Consider the following 26,888-nt stretch of genomic DNA (forward strand, 5'->3'; position numbering starts at 1 on the left):
CTTAAAGGTCCTATCACTAATTACTGTCACATTCTGAGGTATTGAGGGTTAGGACTTCCATATAGCAATTTGAAGGGCAGGGGACACAATTCAGCCCACAACAGGGACTTCAGTAAGTAGGTTTGCAGTGGAACCCGAGGTTGAGCATCGCTAAAAAGCTCCCAGGTGATGCTAGTATCGCCTCTCTGCAGAGCGCATCTCAAATAACAAGGTAATAAAAAGATGAAAATAAATATTTTTAATAACTTTAAACTGATAAATGAAAAACTTAGATGAAAGAAGAAATTCTTAGAAAAGTATAGATTAACAAATGATTCAAGAAAAAAAAAAACCTAAATTGTCTTATAATCATGAAACATTTAAATTATTTTTTTTTCATCCGAGCAAGACTTGGATCCATACAGCTTTAGAGATGAGTAGTTGCAAACATGCAAGTGAAGGGAATTAGAAGCCTGCAGAAATATTTCATGGAGAGAGAGAGGTAGTATTCCCCAACTTGCTTTCTGAGGCTACTATGAACTTGTTACCATAACCATATGAGGACAGTATGAGAAAGAGAAACCACAATCTAATTTCATTCATGAAGATAGATGCTTAATCAAACACTAAAACTAAATATTAGCCAAATGAACCCAACAATATAGAAAAGTGATAATATATCTTATCCCAGTTGAGTTCACTTCAGACACATTTTGTTTTAACATGAGAAAATGTATATTAAAATAAGGCACATTAATTGACTAAAAAGAAAATCTTAATATGTTATCTCCCCGGTACAGAAAAGTAATTTTGATAGAAGTAAAAATCCATCTATAAGACATGCTCTTACAAAAGTAGGCACAGTACAGTGATTCAGTGGGTTTAGGATAGGGCCTGAGAACTTTAATTCTTTCTTTTTTTTCAAAGTAACCTGGACACCCAACATGTGGCTCAAACTCATGACCCTAGGATCAAGAGTGAGATGCTCCACTGACTGAGCACTGGCACTCAAGAACTTACATTCTTAACTAATTCCCAGGTGGTGCTGATACGGCTGTTCAGGAGGCAACACGCTGAGACCTGCAGTCCATGGGTCAATAAGGCCTATGTTGCCATTTAATCCTCTCTGGCTTCAGCTAATGTTGAAAAATAGCAAAGCTTCCCAATACTCTCAAATCCATAAAACTTAAAATGTGTACTAACAGATGTAAAGGTTGCAAGTAAAAGAGATAATTTTGTGTCATTTAAAATTAACAAAGATAGGGGCGCCTGGGTGGGTGGCTCAGTCAATTAAGCATCTAACTTCAGCTCAGGTCACGATCTCACGGTTCTTGAGTTCGAGCCCTGTATCAGTCACGCTCTGTGTTGGCTGGTCTCCCTCTCTCTGCTCCTCCCCTGCTTTCTCTCTCTCAAAAATAAATAAACTTTGAAGTTAATAATGATATAATGTTCATTTCCTCAGTTGACACAGGCCTGCGTCACATTACAACAGGGCTGCTGTTAGTACAACCATTTCATGAGCCTAGAATGAAAAAGGGAAGTAACACTCATGTGTGCTTATGTGTGGAAACATACAAAACAGAAAACAAAAAAATGTCTTTCTCTCTCCCTCTCCCTCCCTCTCTCTCTCTCTCTCTCTCTATATATATATATATATAAAACAAAAAATATATGTGTGCATATCTATCTATATACATACATATATATGTGTGTGTATATATATATACATATATATATACATATGTGTGTGTGTGTGTATACATGTCCCCCCAAAAAAGTTCCCAGGATCTGGCTTACATGATATACTTTTAAATAGATTTCTGATAGCCTTCTTCCAGCTGCAGCCATGAGGTCTACCAATATTCCTGATACGATCTATGGAATTCATCTTCATCATGGAACTATGTACACTTTGCTCTCATGATCCTAGTTGGATTTATTAGGGTGCAGAGCAGGCCAATCCAAATGACCATCTGAACACACTGCAATGTTATACTTAAAACCCTCCTTACTTTCATCAGTGGTTCTCAGCCAGGGATGAGTTTGTCCCAGGGTACATTTAGCAATGTCTGGAGATATTTTTGGTTGTCATAACCTGGGAGGTGGGGGCAGGGAGTGGTATTGATATCTAGTGGATAGAGGTCTGGAATGCTGCTAAACATCCTCCTAAACTTCCGTCCTCCCCCTCCCGCTTTCTTTGTACCCCCAACTCTCTGTCTCTTTGTTTCTCTTCCTCTTCTTCCTACCTTCTCCTTCTTCCTCTCCCCCTCTCCCCTCACTCACCTTTATGGTAAATTTCATCTTAGGAGACTCCTCATGTCATCATGCAAATATACCTACCCTATCACTCCTCTAAATATTCCCAGCATGTCTAAACTGAGAACTTCTTTAAACATCTTGATGACATGGGTCATATTAGTTCAGACTATGGTTCCAAAAGCAAAGTCAAGGAAACTCTGTAGACTGACCAAGGTAACGCCACACAAGAATAGGCAAAGGCAGCAACTAATTTGATCCCTATAATTTCCAACTAAAGACTGCTTTAAACTTATGGTCACCTTTTCTGCTGGCTCTGTCCCAACAGGTTGTTTGAGTTTCTCCCTGGTGCTTGGTAATACCTTTACTTAGAAAGCAACATTTTTAAATACTATTTGATGTAGTGCCTTAAAAAGACTTTTATATGCGTATATTCATGATTATGCTATTGCATTTTAGACAAACATATACCAAGGGGGAATATTTCAAGGACAAAAGGTAGATTAAATAATATAGGAATAATGTAAGAGTAGACACTTCTGGCTAATTTCTAAATGATGTGATTAAGATCTCTAAATTCAGATAAACTGAAACTGCTTCTTTAATACAACTGTTTATAAGTATTCATATGACATGAATTAATAACGTTATTTTTAATATGCATCAATTATACACAGTCTTCATTTATCAGAAGGATTTTTCTTAAAAAAAAAAAACAACAGAGAAAAGAAAACCTTTCTGACTTTATTATGCAAAAGCCATCAGACATTGTCAAACTAAGACAATCATCTTGATTATTTTTGGTTGTTTGGAGGATAAGTAAAATCCACCCAGACTAGAAAGTAGCTCTTGGGAGGCAAGCAATTTGGTTTTGTAATGAGGTACGCTTTCTCAGAAGGTGATTACAATGGAGTCTGAGGGGATAGGGATGAAAGCCTTCATATATTATCTTTTATTTCTTAAAGTCTTTTATATCAGAAAGCTTGAGAAATGTGGTCAAATAGTCTTTGGGGGTTGAAGTATCCTCCAGTGAACTGCTTTGACACCAACATGGCTACACGCGTAGGACACAAACAGCCCTACGTTTGCTCCTTCAGGCACTTTTTCACCACATGTACTTCACAGCTGGTGATACCAGTTGAGGTTGAATGGTCCAGCGAAGATCAGAGCTAAATTTTGCTCTGCTGTCCTTCTGTTATCTCCAGTACCCAATGAAAAGAGACATTACACCAGGTAATATACGTGGAAATGTATCGGTATGTTTTCATAATGACAGAAGAATCTTCCAGCTATACTCACACTGCATATCTGGGTTTTTTTAATTATTATTCAAAATATAGATGCAAAGACTAGCTTTAAATAAATGTTCCGCTTCATTTATGGATACATATTTTTTGATGAAAGAGTTACTAAATTCATAAGATTTGGGGGACGTTTTTCATAAATCAATATAAAAGACAACTCAAATTTCATTTCTTGAAAAATAAAAACACACACATCAGAATTTCACTAGTAGTTTGGGAAATAAGATTCTGTTTTGGTATACCCTTTACTAGACTTTTTTGACCACACTGTACCTTGCTACTTTTACAATTATCTTGCTACTTTTTCTAGATTAGAGAAACAGTGCAGCTGTCAATTTGAAAGTTAAATGGGATTCAAAATGGGGTTTTGTGGATGAAATTAAACAGAATGAATTATGTTCTAAATTATGTTTTATAAAGTGTTATGATCAGCTGGTGAGGACAAATGAAAAAGTGGACTTCTTTCTCTAAGGAGAAAAGAAATTCATAAAGATATGTATAAAGGAAATTGTTGTTTGTAGTTGTCATAAATAAATATACTATGTTGGAGTAGGAATTTGTCTAATTAATAGAAATAGAATATTTATAACAAGACAATTCAAAACAGATGATCAGGAGAAAGACACTAGCTACTAAAGAGGAAGATGGCCAATGCTTTTCTTCTTGCAATCCAAAGAGTGAAATAAGTCCGTGGGATTCAATCAGGTGTACTCAGGGATATGGTCGAGACTGGACAGGGTAGGGGCTTCTCCTAATAGAGCAGGGACTGGGTCCTCTTTTCATGCTAATAGTAATGTAATGAAAATTTTACCTGCAAACTAGTCAGCAGACATAACCAAGTCCAGATTGATAAGCTACTTAATACCTCCACTGTAGGTGAAACTATGGGACAGTTTAGCTGAGGTTTGTGGGAAAAGGGAGTTAAGTTTTATAGGGGTAAAAGATTTGATCAAGGGATAAAAGGAATAACATTGAAACTACAACTTCAAAACTTCTTGGGCATTACCCAGCTGTGCCATTCACTGAAGGGACTGCAAATAAGTACATGCAATAAATTAAACATTTGCAAATTTGTGTGGTCTCACCTATTCTATCTGATAATTGGTGCTGCCTAGGAGGAACAATTATGTTAAGAAAGCTCAGAATTTATCTCCTAGTGTTTTGTTTGTTTGTTTGCTGTTTTGGTATTAACTTAAGGGAACAGGCTCTTTTGCTGCCATTTTATTCATGCTTCTTCCCGCCAACTCGGTCAGTCAATGACATCAAAATAAAAATTATTTTCCTTATATATTCTTTAAGAATTGGACCATGTAATGAATAAGGACAAGATGTAAATTTTAGAAATTCAAAAAATTAACAAAAAAATGCCACTTACCATTTTCAAAGCTTTATCAGCTCTGAATTATGTATTTTATTTAGAAACATTTTAAATCCTATTTACTTTATTGCCTTAGCAAGATTTTTATATAAGTTTATATAGTAATTATGTTATTACATTCTGAATTTACACAATAGAAAAACTGAATACCTCATGTTTATTTAGAAAAATATATATAAAATTTCCCCTAACTTGTATTTGTGCACACTACCTCAGAGAAGTTTAATACAGTTTTATTAACTATTATTATATCCTGAATGTATTTTAGTTATTCACTTTTAAACCGTGCTCTGCTTATACTGTAAACAAACACTATAAATAATATTAGCAAGATATGGAAGAACAAATGAATATTTTTAAATCATAGTATTTAAATCAATAATATTTTAAATCATAATTTTTAAAATCAATATACTTTATGATATTAACACTCTTAAAGAAAAACCCACCTATGATCATCTCACTAAACGTAGAAGAATATTTTACAAATTTCAGCAAGGGGTCCTGAGAAGAAAAACTCCCATCAAACTAGAAATGGCAGGAAAGTTCTGCAAGTCAACAAGGAATACCCACGGAAACCCTATGGCTGACATCATATGTAATGGTGAAAGACGAGAAATGTTTTCCCCCTAAGATCATGAGCAAGTCAAGGATGTCCAGTCTCACCACTTCTATCCAACACAGTTCAAACTGTTAACTCCCACTAACAGTTAAACTCCCAGCAAAGACTGCCACACTGCAAGCTTCCCGTCACCTACTTTCTTCCCCCAGCTCCACAGTGGCCTTAAAAACCAGCAGTCTCAGAATAACAGCAGCTATGAAAAACAGCAGCCTGGCAGCCTTTGGAGGAGGAATAAGAAGTTTGGAGCTCCTTCCCAAAAACCCATGCCCAGAGGATTCTCATTATTTTCCCTGAAAGCTCCTAAAAGCCTCATTCACAGAGCTTGTCATTACTTCTGACTCAGTGAGGAAAACCCCATCCTCAGCGGGTGGGGAAAAAAAAAAAGCAGTATCAATTGTGTAACATTGCTTCTGCCCAATGCAGTGATGCCAGCTGAGCAAGGAAAGAATGGACAAAAATAAATAAGTTAATACATACATACATACATAGAAAGGAAAATCAGGGGAATAAATGTTCATAGCAGACTGAGAAGTTGTCACAGTTTGGATTGATCTAGAAGTTCCTGTGGTTGTATGGGGGATGTGTTTCAGGCCCAGGAAAGAGCTAAGAAGGCCTTGATTTTTCACTTCTAGCTGACACCAAGGCTATGCACCAGCTGGAACTGAAGGCTGAGGCAAGTTGTGAACTATCAGAATGTGGAAGTTGTGCTTCAACACACACATAGTCCTTATGCAAAGAGTGGAAGACCTAGTAGTTTAAAGCACTTCAGGAAGGTCTAATCATAAGCTGACTGCTAAGCTACTAAGCAGTGACTTAAAAGCCACAGATGACAAATAATACAGATTTTAGAGCATTAGTCCAAGAATACCACTACAATACAAGGGCAAAAACAAAGAGCAATAAAATCAAGTCTTGGGGAGCAGAGAGACTCTGACTCCATTTTTGCTCAATTATGTTATTAAAAATGCCCAGTGTCTAATTTTCAACAAATAATCATGACACATGCAAAGAAACAGTAAAGTATGGCTCATAGTCAGGAAAATAGAATAGAAATTGTCCCTAAGGAAGCCTAGATGTTGGATTTACTAGACAAAGACTTTAGCTATTAAAAATATGTTTAAAAATGGAGGGAAGCCATATCTGAAGAATTAAATGTTTCACCAGATAGAGACTAGCGAATAAAAAGAGGCAGTCACTACAACAAGGGACCAAAGAGAAATTCTGGAATTAAAAGAGTATAATAACTTAAATGAAAAAAAAATTCACTGGAGGGGGCTAAGATCATATGTAAGTTGAGAGATAAAAGAATTACTGAACTTATAAAATAGGTCAATTAGATTTTCCAGTCTGAGGAACAGAAAGAGAGAAAAGAATTTAAAAAAAATAAAATAAACAAAGACCTGACAGACACCATCAGAACACCAACACATACTTACTGGAAGTCCCATAAGAGGAGAGAAAGGGCAGAAGGAGTATTTGTAGAAATAATGGCTTCCAATGTTCCTAATATAATGACAAATATCCCGGGAGCTAAAGAAACTAGGGGTAGGATAAACTCAAATAAACTGACACCTTTGCCATGGTTCTCAAGTGAGAACAAAGTTTATTCGTCAGGAATAGAGCTTTCTGGGTGGTTGCACATGTTTGCAAGCTTCAGGCAGTATATTTACTCTTTTTAGGAAAAGTGCAGTTGACTCACATAGATGTCCCCTGGTTCTAGTGACTTTCTAAACTGCAAGCAAAAGCATCAGCAAAGAAGACTCTAATGGAACAGTGAAGGTGATAGAAAAACAAGAGAAGTTTTATGGAAGCTGAAGAAAAGACAGCCCACAAGGTGGTAATACTCAAAGGCTTTAAGTGCAGGGAAACCTATGAACCTGTCGAACTTTGTATTACGGAGAAATGTGGCCCTATTTACAGATGTGTTTGTAACAGAATTTTATGATGGCTTATACAAAGTGCCAGAAATAATGAAATGTTCATTATTCTGCATGCACCAGACTTCTCTGGCAAAGATTTTGCCTGCATGTAATCTCATGATAGTTCAATTTCCATGAATTATATGGCTGGCCTAACTGGCTGTTAAAAACCTAGAAAATAAGCTAGCTGCTAGACGGTAATGGCATCACCTAGAATCAGTGTAAACACTTAAAAATCAGAAACACAAGGCTGAACAAAAAGGATCATCAAATGTAAAATTACTTGATAATTATTCATAATTTATACATTAAAAATTATGTTAGGTATAACAAGCTTTACTGTCAGAATTCTTTAGCTCTACCTATAATATGTTGACTTTACCCTAAAACAGGTTGTTAAATTGAGCACAATTTATTGTCTGTGGAAGGTGCTAAAATTTTTTCAGTCCATGACATTTATGTGTACACTCTCCTCCCTACATAAACGTGTTAAACATAACCCAAAGTGTATTGCCAAATATAAAATTTCTGTTTTTCTCTATAGCTCTCCTGGGAGTAATGATATGTCTTCATTTCATTGACTCCTGTAGTGAAGAGCAAGACCGTGCACTGTGGATACGTCTGAATGAAAAGTTTGATAGTGGAAGTCTATTCTGTTTAGACGGTAAAAAATATTTCTTCATTTTTTTTTTATTTTAGTTTTGCCCATCTGTACTAAGAGCACACTAACTCTGAACTTGGGACACATAAAATGTTTGCAGATATCAGATAGGAAACAAAAGGTCAAAAGGCAAATGTGTGTGTCATGTTTTGGTTCCTCAAGTGCCCTGTGCTGGCAACTTGCAGGAGCACCGGATATCCAACCCCCAGAGGACACTAGACCTTGTACAAGAAAATCCTACGGAAAAATGTGCAAAAGAGAAAAATGTGATAAATAAACTGCTCTTTCATTTGATTTGGTTTCATTTTTGTCTCTGGTTAGAAGACAAATATTATTTGGGGAGCTTACGATGCACAGTTTAGCTAACCAGACAAGGTATTAGCTTCCACGACAATATTACTTACATGTTAATGTTACTGCAATACATGAAACATATTCTGATTTCTAAGAAATGGGAAGTCACTATAGAATCTAAAAGTTTGTTTTCTTAAACATGCAAGTGCCTTAGTCTGTATTTCTACATTTGGAATACTTTAGGTAAAAATAATTAGGCTCAGCCATAAATCTAATATCTGATCACTAATCTATTGCATACCTGTAAATGAAAGAACTATTTGCTGACTCTTGTTTTCCCTGAATCAAGTCTGTCAGAGAGATGTATTAGCTCATTCAGGCTACTCAAGTGCTGTTAAAAAGACAAAACAACAACAACAACAACAACAACAACAAAAACTGCTAGATTAGTACTGGAGGATTTTAGTCACTTTCTCTGAAACACAGACTACACTTTCCAAAGTACTCAGTTCAGTCCATTCTCATGTGTAGTGAAATAAATGCCCTCCTTTCTTTGCACTATCAAAGATCCCCTGGTTCTCTCTAGCTTGCAACATTATCCTACACTTCCAAATTCCTTAGTCTCACTGTACTCTCCAGCTTCATCTCTGGCTATCTCACTACCACCACCGTTCCCTACCAGGTGCATTGTTCCCTGGTGTGTGGTGCTGTTTCACAACATTTTGGCTCTTCACTGTGCTTTCTGATGTCCAGGAAGCCCTTCCCTGTCCTTTACTCCATCTCCGTCAACCACTTATGAAATCTCCCAAGTAGACTTAGCAATACTCTTTTGAGTATGTCTAGGACTTTTCTGAATGATGACATACACAGCAGACAGGAAGAAATGCCCCCAAATCTAGGTAACATTAGAATGCTAAGCCAGAGATCAGGAGACAAAGACTGATCCCTAAAACATCACAGGCCCATATCTAAGAAAATGTCTTAGTGGTGATGACTGTGTTCAATTGTGCCTGATCCTTCCACTCTCTTGGATATTTTGTGTTTCCCACTACAGACCCCAACTCAAACTTCCTTAGCTTTGTAGTCTTTCATGCACCAGACTTATGACTCTTCTGGAATCAATATTTATTTAAAGTTCTAACCTCATCGGTCTTGCCTTGTGTTAGCTGATTGCTAACTAGTTAATACAAGGGAGTCCTTACTAACATATGACTGGATATTTCTGGGTACAATGAGACAAACACCAACACAACCATGCCACAAAGTATTGCCAGATGTGTTTTAATCAGGGTCCTTCACTTGATTGAAGTACTTGTGGAGGTCAGAGTCAAGTTAGGACTGGCTATACCAGCATAGAGAAAACGTTCAGGAATAATTGCACCTCCCAGCTGTGAGTCTCCCCCATTGTTGTGCCAGGGTAAGAGGTAGTATTGACATATGAGACATATGAGTGAGTCCTATGAAAAGAAACACTGGAAAAATATAGGGACATTTAAGTTAGCCACTGCACAAGGAAAGTCTAAATGTCCTGAAAAATTATAGCCCTTCCCAACTTTGACAATATTCCTAAAATTTACATGACACTACCTGTAAGGAATTAGGAACCAGAAAGAAGTTTTTCTAAACTCCAAAGAAGAAAATGCACATGTTGACCAACCACAAAGACTGGTCTTGAGAAATAGCCAGCAGGGGAGGAGTAAGAGACATTTTATTTAAAATATGAAAAGATATGAGGCATCTCACACAAATATATCAAAGTATTGGAACTAAAATGCACATTTTCTATGTTCAAAATAATATATGTAATAAGCATCTCTCACCCATTCATCCCATTCTTGACTCTCCACCTCCACTTCCCAGATAACACACATGAAGAGGTAAGACTCAGGTAAGAGATGGGTAGAGGTCTAATAAAGGGGGAATTTTAGAGGGAGATTAGATTGGAGTCTTTTGTATGCTTCACTTGATTCTTTAAAAGGCTGAAATCTAACCAGTTTGCTTTATATAAATCAAAATGTCACAGACCTCAAAATAGCAATGTCAAATTGTCATATACAAATGAAAATAAAAGTTATTTACCTGTGACTTATTTTATAAAGTTTATTATAGCTATTCCACTCTCAAAAAGGTGAAGCATGACTTCTCATTCCTTAATCATGGGTTGCACATAATGACTTCTTCCAAAAGAGAACAGTATGGAAAGTGGGAGGCATGAAGAAGGGGCGTGGCTTTATAGTGGAGAAAACTTGACAAATGCAGTCTCACCCAGGTGACTACATGAACATCACCAGTGATACGGTATGTTGATAGTATGTACCCTTAATATGAAGTGATGAAAATGGCACTTTACCTCTTATGATCTTCCTTCCAACAACACATACCTAGAGTCTAATCATGAGAAAAATATCTGACAAATCCTAACTGAGGGATATACTACAAAATACCTGACTGGTAAATCTCAAAACTGTCAAGGTCATTAAAAACAAGAAAAGTCTAAGAAGCTATCACAACCAAGGGAGCCTAAGAAAACAAAAGGATTAAATTTATTTTGTCATATATGATAAGATCCTAGAATGGGCAAAGGACCTTAAGCTAAAAACTAAAGAAATCTGAATAAAGTATGGACTTTCGTGAATAATAATGTGTTGGCTCATTAATTATAATAAATGTACTATACTAATATAAGATGGTAGTAATAGAGAAGACAATGTAAGATACATGGAAACTCTTTGTTATTATCCACGCAATTTTTCTGTAAATCTAAAACTGTTCTTGAAGAGTTTATTTATTAAAAAACCATTAAACAAAATGTAAAGAAAATCAATCTCTAATCATGTTTGCAGATCTTCAGTAAACTATTAATATAATGTCAGTCAAATTCTTTCTTTGTTCAGGTGAATTATATAGAAGAATTGTGAAGGGGTTAGATTAAAAATGGTACTCAAGAGGCACCTGGATGGCCCAGTTAGTTGAGCATCTAACTCTTGATTTTGCCTCAGGTCATGATCTGATGGTTGTGAGATCAAGCCCAGCATTGGGCCCTGCACTGATAGCATGAAGCCTGCTTGGAATTCTTTCTTTCTCTCTCTCTCTCTCTCTCTCTCTCTCTCTCTCTCTCTCTCTCTCCCTCTCCCTCTCTCCCTCTCTCCCTCTCTCCCTCTCTCTCTCCCTCTCTCTCAAAATAAATAAACTTAAAAAGTTTTATTATTTTATCATCCTATTTTTTATAGTTCTGCCCAAAATTGTATTATACACCCCTACTAACTTACAAAAAAAAAAACTGATACACAGATCAAAAAATAAAACTGTATAATTTACTTTATTGAAGGTCTCAATTATACCTCAAATAAAGACTTTGTAATTTTCTTACTAGAATGAATAATAAAAAGATCTTCTTTGGATTGATAATAAATTAGGTTAATTAAAACTGTACTTAACATTCTAGCTATAAAATGACAAAGGCTTTAAAATAAAATAACAAAAGTATATATCTAGTGCATTATTGTTTCTTTTCAGTGTATTGAAGCTTTGGCCTTAATCCAAAAATATCACCTTTGTTAAACACAATTTCAACACTCTACTTTGGGAATTATCTTCAGAACCTCTCTCTGATTTTAGTATCTTTAGTTTCAGAGAATTTTCTCCTTGAGTAGTTAGGTTTAATTTTTAAAACTGTCAACATCTCCTTCAAAATAAAGTTTTGCAGTACGTTTGAGGACTTAAATAAATAATATAATTGACGAAAAAAAAGGCAGATGTGAGTATGTGTGTGTGTTACAATTACCTCAAGAGTTCTGATTATTTTATGCAATTAGCTCATAAATGAAGAGAGGGGATTTCTTCCCAAGACAGCTTCTTTAAAATAAAACTACCAATTTTGCTATTTATATTATTAGCCATTTTTTATATGCTCCTCACATAGATGTACTATTCTGGAAACATTCAGCCAAATTGATATACTGAAGTTCTAAAAACACAGAAGTTTCACATTCTGATAATTTCTACATTCCTGGTCATTTGTAAATAGATTGTGGTGAATTAATCTGGCCACAGTTTTGGACACATTCTCCATGATTGCATTTGTATTGAACTAAGCAAAAAATACTGATGAACCTTTAGAAAGTCATGACAAAATAAAAATGAAAAGACTGCTGCGATAGGTTTATAGGTAGAATCTTACTGATAGATCATGAAGACAGTTTTTGTTATAATTTTAAAAATTCAATAAGTGAAATAAAGAGAATTATTTCAATGTTTTTTCTTTAATGTTTATTTATTTTTGAGAGAAAGACAGAAAGAGTGTAAGCATGGCAGACAGAGAGAGGGAGACAGAATCAGAAGCAGACTCCAGGCTCTGAGCTGTCAGCACAGAGCCCAACGTGGGGCTCAAACTCAGGGCTCAAACTCGGGGCTCCAATTTACGGACCATGAGATCATGACCTGAGCTGAAGTCAGACACTCAACCGACTGAGCCACCCAGGCACCCCAAGAGTATCATTTCAAAAACAAAATGCTAAGTGTTAAAAAAACAGTGACAACACTATAGCTATCTTTACATTTTTTAAGTGGAGTTACTTAACATAATCGTTTAATCAAGAACAGATAAACTGTACATAATCTCACACTCAGAGACTTCATCTAGTCTAAGCTGAAGGGACATGCCTGATGTAGTAAGGAACAATCACCAACAGGGAACATCACTGCTGTCCCAGAACCCTCTCAACTTCAACCACGCTGTTTGATTTCACGCATTCTTGAGATGATTGGTAACACTTGTTCTGAGTAGGATCTCTGATTTGTGTAAATCTGATTTGTGAATCCAATTCAGTATATTAGCTCAAGTTGAAAAAGAAACAAACCAAAGAGCCAAAAAAAAAAAAAAAACCAAAAAAAAAAAAAAAAAAAAGATTGAAGCCAGGAGAGGCAAAAAGATTTTTAAAATTATAGAAAATTGGGGCACTGGGATGGCTCAGTTGGTTAAGCATCCGACTTCAGCTCAGGTCATGATCTCACCGATCCTGGGTTCAAGCCCTACATTGGGCTCTGTGCTGACAGCGCAGAGCCTGGACCCTGTTTCAGATTCTGTCTCCCTCTCTTCTTCCCCTCCCCCACTTGTGCTCTTTCTCTCTCAAAAACAAATAAACATTCAAAAAAATTTTAAATAAAAATTACAGAAAACAGTGTAAGGGATATCTGGAAAATGGTCTAAAACATTGCAAAAGGGAGTAGAGATAATGCAGCAATTAAATATTGGAAGAAATAACAGCTGATCATATTTCAAAATTGACAAAGTCCATCAAGCTACAGATCCCAGAAGTTCTATGAAGACAAATCTCAACAAAACAAAGAAAATCATGCCTATAATGTTTGAAAAACAAAGACAAAGAAAATATTCTAAAAGCTAGAGAAAATGGATACATTGTCTTCAAAGTATCAACAGCAATACTGAGCTAAAATTCCCAAGAAATTAAGACATAGAAATGACATTTTTATTTTTATAATTTTTTTAATGTTTATATATTTTGTATGTGTGTGTGAGAGAGAGACAGAGATAGGGAGAGAGACAATCCCAGGAAGGTTCCAAGCTCCAGTGCAGAGCCCGATGGGGGGATGGAAGGGTGGCCTTGATCTCATGAACCGTGGTGAGATCATGACCTGAACTGAAATCAAGAGTCGGACACTCAACAGACTGAACCACCCAGGTGCCTTTGAAATGACATTTTCACTGTGTGAAAATAAAATAACTTCCAATTGAGATTCTTATCTGCAGTAAAAAATATCCTTCCAAAAATGAAAGTCAAATTCATTCTAAGATAAACAACTAAAAAATTTTGTCAACTATAGACCTCACTGCAAGTGATAGGAGTTCTTCAGGTAGAAGAGATATATTCTCAGATCAAATAAGAACAGAAAATAAAAACAAAAATGATAAATTTATGAATATTTAAAGCACAAGCCCCTTGTCACCTAAAGTGTATGTGTAGAGCAGATGTAGAATGATATCGAATATATTACTATATAGTTTTAAGCATGGAAGACAGATTCCATGATTGATTCAGAATAGTATAGAAAAGAAAGAAATGGAATATGAGGAAGTTCAAAGGATGACAGAACATTTTAATGTATCTAATAAATCAGCAAACAACGGAAATAGTAAGATTTGATTTAACAAACCTGGGAAATGGGAATTTGTTTTAGATTATTCTCTATGATTACAGGAGACATCAATCGGTTAGGAAGTTAGCTTCAGCAACATCAGAAAGTCACAGACCTAGAGTCATCCCAGTGCCAAAGTCCTCAATGTTCACCTTCTGTGTGTCTGCCCTTGAGCCACTGCAGAAAATCACCTCCAGTCCAGAAAATCACTCCACATGTATGTTGGTTTAATTTGTAATCATGAAAGCAGGTATTACTGCTTAACTTTTTAGTGATGTTTCCCACCTATTCAAAGAGCACCTGACACAGAGTTGACATTGGAATATTATTACACAAAGAGTGATTATATAGATAGTGGGTATCCTATCCATATTCTCACCCCAAATGTGTTTTCCTCCTCATCTTCACCAATTTCCTCATTTTCCATAATTCAACCTCCAAACCTGTCTACTGTTGTTTCCATCTTTGCCTTCTTTCCTTCTGATTTAATGCAAGTATTTCTTTCAAAGCTCAATCATCTCACTTGACCTACGGATCCTATTTCCTCATGCTTTCTTGTGGACTTACCTTCTTTTTGTTACATTCAAAACCAGGACTTTCCCCGTCTTTAACAAATAATTTCCATTATTTTAGAAAAATGACCCAGTGTCTCTAACATTTGAAAACAAGGTCCCATGATCTCCTCAGGGTCCAGCAGCCACAACCTCATTCTGTGGTTATTCTTCATGAACACACTTCCAACAACCGTTACTTCATCCCCTTTCTTACCTGCATTCACACTTTACCCTCTCAAATCTGATTTCCTGCTTAACACTCAATGGAAACAGCTCTTTTCCTATTCAGCAATGTGCAAACTGTTGTCACATTCAAAAATACTATTTCTCTGTATCCTTGTCATTCAGAATCATTCTACCGTTTGAAACAGATCATTATTCGCTTTTATATTCCATGAGCTCACTCTCTGCTATGTAACAGATCACTTTTCTTCTCCTCTACCTGTCCTCCAAATACTGATGTTCTTTTTGACTCCCTACTTACCTCTTACCATACCTTATCATAAAGCTCTATGCCAATGTCTTCCAAATAATTCCCTATTCCAGTTTTCTTCTTTGAGTTACAAAAGCTCATATCCACCTGGCTTAGTTTGACCTCTTCATTTGGAGAAAACATTTTCAAATGTAAAGCGTTCAAAATTAAATCATTTATTTCACAAAAGCTCCAAACTCCCCTCCCCATAGGAATTCCCAATTCCTCCTAGTCCAAGTCACTCCTACACTTCCCAGTAAATCAGCCTTTACTTCTCAGTAAATGGATACCACCTTCCACCTAATTGCTCAAGTCAAAAACCTGGGAGTCACTGTTCACTCTTTTCTTTTGTTTAGTCTTCTTATAAGATATTAGCATTTTCTATGAATTCTATCTCATTAATTATCTGCCATTGCTCTACTTTATGTTTCATCACCAGTTCCTAATTTAAGTTAATGTCACCCATTGTTTTTCCAGACTTACTCTTTCAGCCTTTGCCTGGCCTTCCCACTTTCACACATTTCCTCTTCCATTTCCTTCTCCAAAAAGAGTGATCTTTAAAGTCCTAAGTAGGATAATGTCATTTCCCTGCTGAAATGATATTCCAGTGTTCTTAGGATAAATTATAATTTTTAAATGGGTCTCAAAGTGCTATATAATCTTACTACAAATGATCTTTCCAGTCTCATCTTAAATATTTGCCACTGTCAATATCTAGGTACACCATTATCCTTTAAGTACTTCTAATAAAAAAAAAGTCTTTCCCAATTCAGGACCATTGCACATGCTTTTCCTGCTTTCAAGAATATTGATATCCTTACTCTTCAATAGCTGACTTCTTCTCATCTTTCCATGTTTACCTTAACTGTCCTCTCTTCAATGAAGCTTTGGCTAATTACCCTATAGAAAGATAACTTTAATTTGCATACAGGGCATTCAAGTATAAAAAGGGAGGAGAGTAAAACCAGGAGGTACAAAGAATCCAGTACAAAAAGGGAGTATTGCTTGATATACACTTATCCCTATTTATGATTCTGGGGTTTTGTCCATTTTCTACATTAGAAAGTAGAGCGGGATCCACATTTTCCTTGTTCACGACTAATCACCAGCATTTGAATAATGCCTAAAATATACTAAGTATATAGTAAATATGTGTTTCATGAATAAAATATAAAAGAAAGAATGAAAAGTGATTGAAGATTAATAAACATAAAAATCTCAGAAAATAAATGATGCTTTATTTTCTATAATGCAAATTAAATAAAAATTTAAGTTTTTTTTTTCTGTATCATGCAAAATATACATTCATATGAATACCTAGCTACTCTATCTGATCTTTATTCAGGGAGTTGTTGTGAGAATTTTGCCTGCATAATGGTCGAATAAAAATATAAAATAACAGATTTATTATCCCATCAGTAACTTGTAGGAAAGATGCAGGTATGCATCTCTTTAGATCCCAAACAGAACACCAGGTTAAGCACTCACATTTTTGCAAACACACACACACGTGTGTGTGAGCGCATGTACACACACACACACACACACATACACATAAATGATAACATGATATATAGAAATGACCTGGAAGAGGAAGCAAATAATGGAGTAGCAGCCTTCACAATCTGTCACTGACACACAATTACCTCAGTTAAGCAAAACAAGAAAGACTTTTGTATAACACTGGCAAGAGCAAACAAAGATGGGTAATTGGTATTGGATGGCAGATGATTCACTGTAGACTCATGCAAGATATTGCACATTTAACTGAACAATGTAAATTATGTGTACATACTAATGGGTTCTAAATTAGCTGTAATTCCCAAAGAGAACATCCAGGTATTATTGTGAACAATTCAATGAAGATGTCAACTCAATGTTTAGTTGTGGGCAAAAAGGCAAGTAAGATGTTAAGTTGGGTTAAGATCATAGAAACATCATCATGAGAAACATTCTGTCAGTAAATAAACCAGTGATCACAGGCTACCTTGGGAAATGCATTCCCTTGAGATAATGCCACGTCAAATCCTCTGAAATTTCAAATTTCAATAAAGTTAATGTGTTGGATTTATGTCAGTTTTTAATTCTTAGGAAAATAAATAATTGGTTAAGAGGCATCACATTGTTTTACAAAACCATGATACAATATGCACAGTTCCTTGATAATCTACTAGTGTCAGAAAAAAAACTTACTATATATGAGATCGGGTAGATAATAAAGTAAGGAATAACATTCCTAATATTCAGGGGGGAGGAAAGAAAATCAAATGATGAGGACAGTTGTTAAGCAAGATGGGAGTTTGATGAGGTTGGTATGAGGCAAACAAATCCAGTTTACTGTGTTATTTATCTCAAGATATCTTTCTTCAATTTTTTATAATTGTTTACTCATCCTGTCAAAAAATATAAGCAAAAAACAGACTGTGAGGCTGTGCCTACATAATGCTAAAACAGCTAATGGAAAGCTAGAAAGCTCCCATAGTTCCTATGTTAGCTTTAATTAGAGAAATTATAAAATCATATAGTAATTATTTGCTTCTGGTTCATCTCTTCCACTCTACAGTGAGTTATTCAAAAGCGAGACAATATTCAATAACGTATGCCTACAACTCCAGCTTCTGGCATTTGGTGATCAATAAATGTTAGCTGGATGAATGAATTAATGAATGTGTTTACTTGCAAATGAATGAATTGGTTCATTTGCATACCACCAAGGAAAAACTGTCACTGCTTGCTGAGGTCTGAAATTATATTTCTCAGTGGGTAAATGAAATAGCTTGTAATCTAATAACTCTGTTATACAAATATTAAATACAAATATTAAATACAGAGTATTCTGATGACCAAATAAATTATTAAGCTCTATGCTTGTTTTACTTTTTGAACAGTATGTAATTTATTTGAGAGATTCAAACCATAGCTATGTATTGCACACCTACTCACACAGAGTTACAGATGCTGTGGATTGAATGAAAAGAACACACATGGCTCCGCCATCATGGATCTTAAAAGCAAGCTGGAAAGACTGAATAAATCATTCAAAATGGGATAACTCTTCCCAAAAGATAAATACAGGTTAATACACAAACATATAGCAAGATTTACCCTAGTTAAGGGTGTCAGTAAACGTTTCTCTTAAACTCAACATGATGAGGAACTCAAAGACGGGATATGAGAGGACAGAAGGAGAAGGCAGCCAAATGTCCTCACTTATGTGAGGAGACCTACACTTTTGCAGAGTTGGAAGTCTTGTAAAGGAAAAACCTTGAGAACAAATACGGGAGTAGTTACTCCTAAGGCAGAAAACAGGCAGCTTTCCGAACATACACAGCCTTGTGGGCCACTTTGAGACTTCTGAACTTGATCTTTAGGGTAACAGGACATTGAATATTCTGGTAAGAGGAGCAACATGTTCCAATTCTTGTTTATGAGAAGATTACCTCATGCAGGATGGGTTCGGATGGGTGTGCCAAGAGTAATACAAATTAGGAGCTATTGAATTCACACAAAATAGACTAAGAGACTTATTATGTATAATATAAAGTGCATAAAAATCATAATGGAATATAGAATGTATAAATGTTCAATGTCAAGTATGTGGTAATTATCATGAAGAATACTGAAGCATTTAATTAATAAAGTAGTCTTCTGCACAGTAACAGGATAAAGTAGCACCTAAAACTGACCATTCCTTACATATCTAATACAGAGTTTTGCCATTTCCCTCTTGATTATCATTTTGCTTCTCTGTGAAGCTACCATTATACTGACTCCTCCATTGACTTAAACAACCCGTCAGTTCAGAGAATCAGCTTATTGAAATTAGTGAAATTTTACTAACTGAAAATTTTACTTAATTGAATTAGTGAATTTTTCTCACTAATTTGTCTCACTAAATTGATAAAAATTTGTTTAATTAAGTTGGTAAAAGCCAATTAGCTGTGTTGGCCTCCTGTTTTTTTTTTTAATGCTTTGTTTTATTTCATTTTGACAAAGGCTTAAAATGGCAGTGCTATTATATCACAGGAAGTAAAAATGAGCATGTGAAATGTGTCCCTGTTCTTGGACACATGAACCAGAAAACATTGGGGCACCAACAAGCCCAGTTTTCCGTTCAGGTTGCATCTTTTTCTGCCATTCTTCTACACACTGATATTTTCTACCACTTCAATACCCTCAATTATGGTAATGGCTACCAGGAAAGCAAACTTATAGTAAGACATATCATTTGCTTTCCATTATAGATATGATAACAAATTTGCTTCATAGATAGAGGGAAGCATATTACTTTCTGAAAAGTAAGCATTGCCCTGTTCCCTTATGAATAAAAATATGCTGTAGTGGTAGGCTGCCAAGAGTTACACTATATTTCCTTAGGATTAGAGGTAACGTTTCATTTTTGATAATGTACTTGGAAAGATAAAATGCATCAGAAAACTCTATTCACTAAATTTATCATTCACACGGTTGGCCTATCATGGTTAGTCATATAATTCATAGACTGATTAAGTGCAAAGTGAATGAATCATATAACTAAATATTTTCAAGGCAGTGCATGAACGATAGAGTTAATCAATAATGTACCCAAACTCACTTTACTAGCCATTAGCACAGTATTCTTTATTTTGGCAAATGGTAGAAAATCTATATTTGAAGGTCATTCAGAATCAGAGGCCCAAGGCCAATCCTAGGCATAATTGTGGAGAAACAAGGTATTTCTTTACATGTCTCTAGCCCTTCTAGATTTTTTTAAAATCCTTTTATCCCTTTTAACCTGACACTTAAATTTCTAGGACATAATTTTCAGAAACCAAGGGAAGTTTACTTTATTTCAGGAAAGTGCATGCCTTTCTTTTCCTTTTATAAAACTAATGATGGATATACTTTCTAAAACGCATTCGTTATTTAAAATTTTACAGAAGATTCATCATGAAGAGCACTCACTAAAACTGAAAAGTAGTTTAAAAAAATGAAAGGCTGAAGAGACTGTGAGGAAACCAATGTCAATATTGTCTTGCTCATAACCCTTATAGCACTATTAAGACTTCATAGTCTTCTTCATTAATACCATTCTGTCTGGATTGCTTTGTCTATCATTTAAATCAAAAGTCTTCTGAGATATAAAAATATCTTATTCTGCCTATTAAAAAATGCCAACTGTGCTGCCAGTTCTTGTAAATAAATAATCATGAATGTCTGAAGGAGACAGGCTCATCTAGTACTGCCATGCTTTTAAAGAGACAAAAAAAAAAAAAAAAAAAAAACCAACCCTCAGACATTTATTTCAAACCATATACATCTTTTTACTCATTGACATTTGGCCAATTTCCACATTTCTAGAGCAAGAGGTAATTTATATCTTAAACCTAAATAGGCAGAACAGGAAACAAACTGGAATAAAACAAACAAACAAAAAACGACCCCTGTTCTTGGCATGTTCAGATAACAGCCATGTTCAAGAAATTGACTGTAGACACGGAGAACTACCTTCTAAGAGTCCTTGCAGATGTGATCCAAGGAGGAAAAGGTATCCCATAGATGGAAATGCACCCAGCAACTATCACAGTTCAGCAATGTAAGTGAGTTTGCATTTACTCCAACCCCAAACGCTCCAAATTTACTAAGCTTACTGCTTTGACTGTTGAATGACCAGTCTCAGACCAAAACATGACCAATCTTAATTGTGACCTGTTTTATTATCTTGGAGGCTGTAAATAAGGTCAATTATAGATAATATTGTGACATATGTAAACTTTGACTTGATGTCTTACCCAACATCCTTGTATCACTTCATGATTTCCTAAAACCTCCATACTGGAGACCATACTGGTGTGCTCTTCCTTGTAGAGTTAAAAGAGATCAATAATACTCAATAATAATCATCTGAATATCCTGATGTTTATATCATTCATCTTTTAATATGATCTTTATTTTCATACTCAAATACACAATTATTAATGGTTATAGTACTGACACCATAATATTGGTCATTCTATACTTATATAATTTAATTTTAATAGACATTTCATAATATATTTTTTTGCTATATAAATAGTAGTGTGATGAACATCTTTGAGCATTTTGACTTATTCCTTAGGATACAGTCTGAAAATTAGAGTTATGAAGTCAAAAGAATGAATATATCTAATGTATTTCCAAAACTTGTACACTTAGCATGTTGTATACAATAATTTAAATTGCTCTTTGAACTATATTATATTCCTACAAATGTAAATTATTACCATACCTTAGCTCAAATGAAAAACACAATTCATAAGAAATGTTGGTATGCTTCCAAATCAATGAACAGCTATCTTGATGGAAATTCAACACATTTCATACTCACTTTAACTACATGCATAGAGAATGCTGAATTCATCTATCATAAGTCTCTGGTTACTGTGCATTACTAGGCCAGAGAACCAATAAATGCAATCAATATTAGGTGTGAGCTATGATGCCACTTTAAATGTGATTAAGTTATAAATTCTCCTATTCCTCAGACTATATTATCAAAATATTTATTCGGAATATATTCACTCAGAAATTTTGATTTAATTATTCTGAAATGGAAACATACATAAGTTTGAGTTTTTTTCAGAGGATCCATGTGATCATATCTAGTAGCCACAGTTGAAGATTACTGCTTTAGATAAAGAAAGCTGTGTGTGTATGTATGTGTGTGGGCATGCACAGAAATCTATGTGTAAAAGTAGAGGTTACAGCAAATAAGCACATGTGACTGATAGGGACTGAGGATTCAGGGACCTTATACACAATTCTTGGCTGGAGCCCTAATTGATTTATCTAAGAAGAGTTATAATGGAACGGGAAATCATCCAAAGAAAGGAAACAAAACTGATAATAGGAGTTCTGAGGACAGTATGTGGGTAATAGATCCTGTTTGATTTCCAGGACTGGTTGCAGTATTTTTGCCTTATGGGAGTTAGTGGTGGCCAGTTACTAGAGAGTGTAAGAAAATATTCCCTGCTAAAAATCACTCTCATGTATTCCACAAATCTAAAACTTATTTTGATCATGAAAGTGTTACATAAGATCAGTCAAATATCAGCATTATTTTAATCAAAATGACAGAAATAAAGCAAAAATCATAATAATTGAGATGACCATAAAGTCTATTTCAATTCTTAGTAAGTGGCAGAGGAATTTTGGACAGTCAGAAATAATTCTGAGTATGCATAATGGTAATCTGAAGAGCATGGGAAAAGAAAAGCTCAAAAAAGTAAAACAAAAGGATACAGTTCAAAAAATATTGCCCTCTGAAGTTTTGCTGAGGGTTCCCGGCAGCAATATCTGCTTTAAGTTAACATATTTGAAGGTAATAAAACTCAGCCTCAAGGGGTGTCTGGGTGGCTGTCAGTTAAGTGTCCAACTTCAACTCAGGTCACGATCTCATAGTTCTTGAGTTTGAGCCCTGCATCGGGCTCTGTACTGACAGCTCAGAGCCTGGAGCCTGCTTCGATTTTATGTCTCCCTCTCTCTCTGCCACTCCCCTGCTCATTCTTTCTCCCTCTCTCTCTCTTTCTCTATCTCTGCCAAAAATAAACAAACATTAAAAAAAGTTTTTTAAATAAAAAACAAAAAACCCAGCCTCAAATAATTTAGCCAATCCATTCTGTTTAGGTAAGCCTGGTGTTTATGATGTTTATTCTTCAGCGGTACGGCGGGGGGGGGGTCTGGGCCATGTTCATCTCCCTCTTTAAAATCAGTACACAAGAGTACGACATCAAACTACTAAGGTAGTAGGTACACAAGGTACAATACCAAGGGCAAATGATACTAAGAAAAGCTTATATATTTTTCCTCTAGAGTTACTTTTTACTAATAGAAATATCAAAAGTTAATACCATATTCCTCCAGAACTTACTATATTAATAAAAATAAACATCTCTGCAAGTCCAGGCTCATGTGGAATCACTAAGCATATATACATGTCATTTATGTTTAGAGGATGGATGGGGTGGTCAATAGGAGTCAATGGAAAGGGGCCAAAAGAATCAAGTAACTCAATTTCAACAATGATCTATTTAAGACCATTTGAAATATAAGTAGCTATGGAAAATGCATTTATGATCATCAACTTTTATTCAATAGAACTTGCACTTAAAAATTATGCTTAATGAACCCAACATCTGTGAGTTAGAATCATGAATTTCTACTCCTTTTTTTTCTGTTAAAAAAGCTATTCATGTGTAGTAAAGTGCAAGGCCTAATAGTATCTTATTCTTGATTCTGTGTAATGTTATGACTCAGATGCACATTGTGTGTGAACAATGACCCACATGATCCAGTCTTTCCCTTTATATTTCTCTGAACTGACTCCGATGGGCAACAGCTGATAAATTATACATCATATATGACCTGTCTCCTATGCAATATGCCTAGAATAAAAATACACAGCATCTCAAGTCAATGACTATTTTTGTTCTACTTTACTAATGTCCTACAAAGGGCTGGAAAAAATATTTCAAGTCCATAGTGTGAATGGATGACACCATCAAAGCAAAGGGGAGAATGATATGCGGGGGAATTTCTGTTGTAAGAGCATCTAATTCCATGTTCAGCATAAGTTGCCTGATTTATTCAAATGATGTTGCTTCTATTTCACTTCATCTTTGTATGATAGGCTTAAAATATTCTTTTTGTTTGTAAATGAATCACAATTTATTGTATGCTGTTGGAGACATGTCTTTTACTTTATCATGGGCAATTTTATGATCATTTATGAGAATATATTAGGGAATATTTTAGAAATATTATATTGATGACATTAATAGTCTTAGTTCTGATTCACCATTAAGATATCAGAATGAACCACTGCTACTTATTGATACTCTAAATCAAGCATTGGCATTTTTTTTTTCGGTAAAATATCAGATTTTTAGATTTGGGAGCTAAACAATCGCCAGAGCAGCTACTCAGTTCTGTCACTGGAGCATGAAAGCAGCCATAGATAATGCATAAACGAGTGTGTGTTTCAAAACAAAAATCTCTTGCTCACAAATAGAGGTGGTGAGCTGGATTTGACCCAAGGGCTGTCATTTATCATCTCCATGTTAGGGCAACTATTCTGTAAGTGGTGACTCGGTGACCCAGTGCGACTTCAGTTTGGTGGTTACCCTTCGTAGATAATACCATGGTGTTTGCTATCACTGAGGAATAGATGGCTGGAGGATCATGCACTAACCATTATATGCCTTGGCCAGGAAGGGTCACATGTCCCTCTGCCGACAGCCCATTGACCAGAACTAATCACATGGTCTTATGTAATTGTAAAAGGGCTGGGAAATCTGGTAAGAGATGGAATGTTAACTGAGTATGCTGTCTCTGCCACACTCAAGAATTACAGACAGTGATTAGTGGAGAGAAAAGTATAGTTATTAACAAAGTATAAGTTTTTAATGAAAGGCACAAGTTGGCCAAATAATTTTAAAGAAACGGATACTATATAATCTTTTTTGTCTTATGCTTTCAATAATATGGGCTATAGTAAGCTTTGCAGTGCTAAAGAATTGTTGAAAAATGAAGAAGATACACAAATAGGAAAAAGACATTTATTTACAACTAAAAAAGCACTATTCAGAATAAATATTAAAGGAAAATAGCATTCGTAGAAACATTATTGTGATGAAACTTTACATCGAAAAGTTGAAAAAAGACTAAATGCAGACCAAAGAACTGTGATTACAAACACCCACATACAAAGTAGTGGTCGTCCTGACAACAGGCTGCTGGGAGAAAAAGAACAGTGCGAGATCTACTGAGGAAGAAATCAACACAACTAAAGAAGAGCTAGATCCAAAGCCCACCAAGGACAGAGAAAACCTCTACAAAGCTAAAGTTGCTTTCATTCATTCTTCAAAGATAAAGAATTTTAAATTAATATCTAAACTTAGACATATGTGATATATAATATATATTATACATAATGTGTGCTATGTATCTCTCCTGTTTATATTATCTTTTTAGTAAGATATATAGATGAAATAACTATAGATGCTATATACATAGTGCCATTTACTACAATGAAATAATCTAGCTTCCAAATATTAAACATTAAGATATAGCACCATAAGTTTATTTTATATAATCCATATATCTCTTAAGCCATTTTCATTTTTAGAGCCAACAACAGAACCATAACTATATTCCTTTCAACATTTTTAGACATACTTTCATAGAGTCCTGGGCACATGTCTGGTGACTTCCAGCCTTCATTTCTTTGGTATTAATACACTCAAAAATGATATGGTGACTTATTCCCAAAGATCATTTTGCTTCCACTCCCAATTTTCTTTACTCATCATAATAGTGTCCAGAGTTGCAATTCCCCATATTGATTCCTCTACATTTTTCATGATGAAATATTTAATAAGGCAAGTCAAGAATTTATCAGATGTCCGGTTTTTAGCAGAATAAAATTTCTAACAGATGAAGTCCTCCATCATTACTAATACTGATACTGTTCCTGTTTTATGATATACATTAGGAAAGCATTTTGAATACTGTTTGTCTGACTTAGAAGCTGTAGAATTTTTATTTCTGCTTCTCACATCATTTATTCTCCCCCAAAAGGTTTCAACGGCAATTTCACTTTTCTCTTTGTGAATTTTCATTCAAGAATACATCTTTCTGATGTATGGTCGGTAGCAGAAAAAAAAAATCAGCTTTGGAATCAGACAGGCCCAGGTCCACATCGTGGGTGGCTTTTGACAAGGTACATTAACTCTTTGAGTCAGTACCTTTACCTAAAATTGAGTAAGTTTGATCTAAAATCTTTACAAACTTGGAGTTTGGCAACCTCTTTTTTTCAGTTGAAGAATCTATTATTAAAAGAAACATCTTAATCCTTTTAGATTCCTTAGTTTTATAAAGTTTTGGGAGGTAACTTGTTATCAGTTTCTTTGGAGAAGATGAATAAAAGTGAAAGACAATTGCTAAATTCTGTTTGGGGAATATAATAAAAGGTGCATGGTCCTAGTTTACAATCTAAGTAAAGCAACTTTACTTGCATTTTTAATTTTTTTAGAAAAAATTTTCTAAAAATTTCTCTGAGTACATGTCTCCATTATGTAACAACAATAAACAATGCAAAATTAGAAACACAGAATTTAACAACTACTCAAAAAATGTGCTAAAATTTTCACATGTTACCCCTGGAAAATCACTCATGAGACTTCCACTGAAGACTACTAAAACCAACAGCAATTCAAAGTCAAATAGTCAGCAAATAACTTCTAAATTCCTTTCACAAGAAAGTATTATCCTCTAT

This window comes from Acinonyx jubatus, chromosome A1 (genome assembly GCF_027475565.1).
Source record: "Acinonyx jubatus isolate Ajub_Pintada_27869175 chromosome A1, VMU_Ajub_asm_v1.0, whole genome shotgun sequence".
Lineage (NCBI taxonomy): Eukaryota > Metazoa > Chordata > Mammalia > Carnivora > Felidae > Acinonyx > Acinonyx jubatus.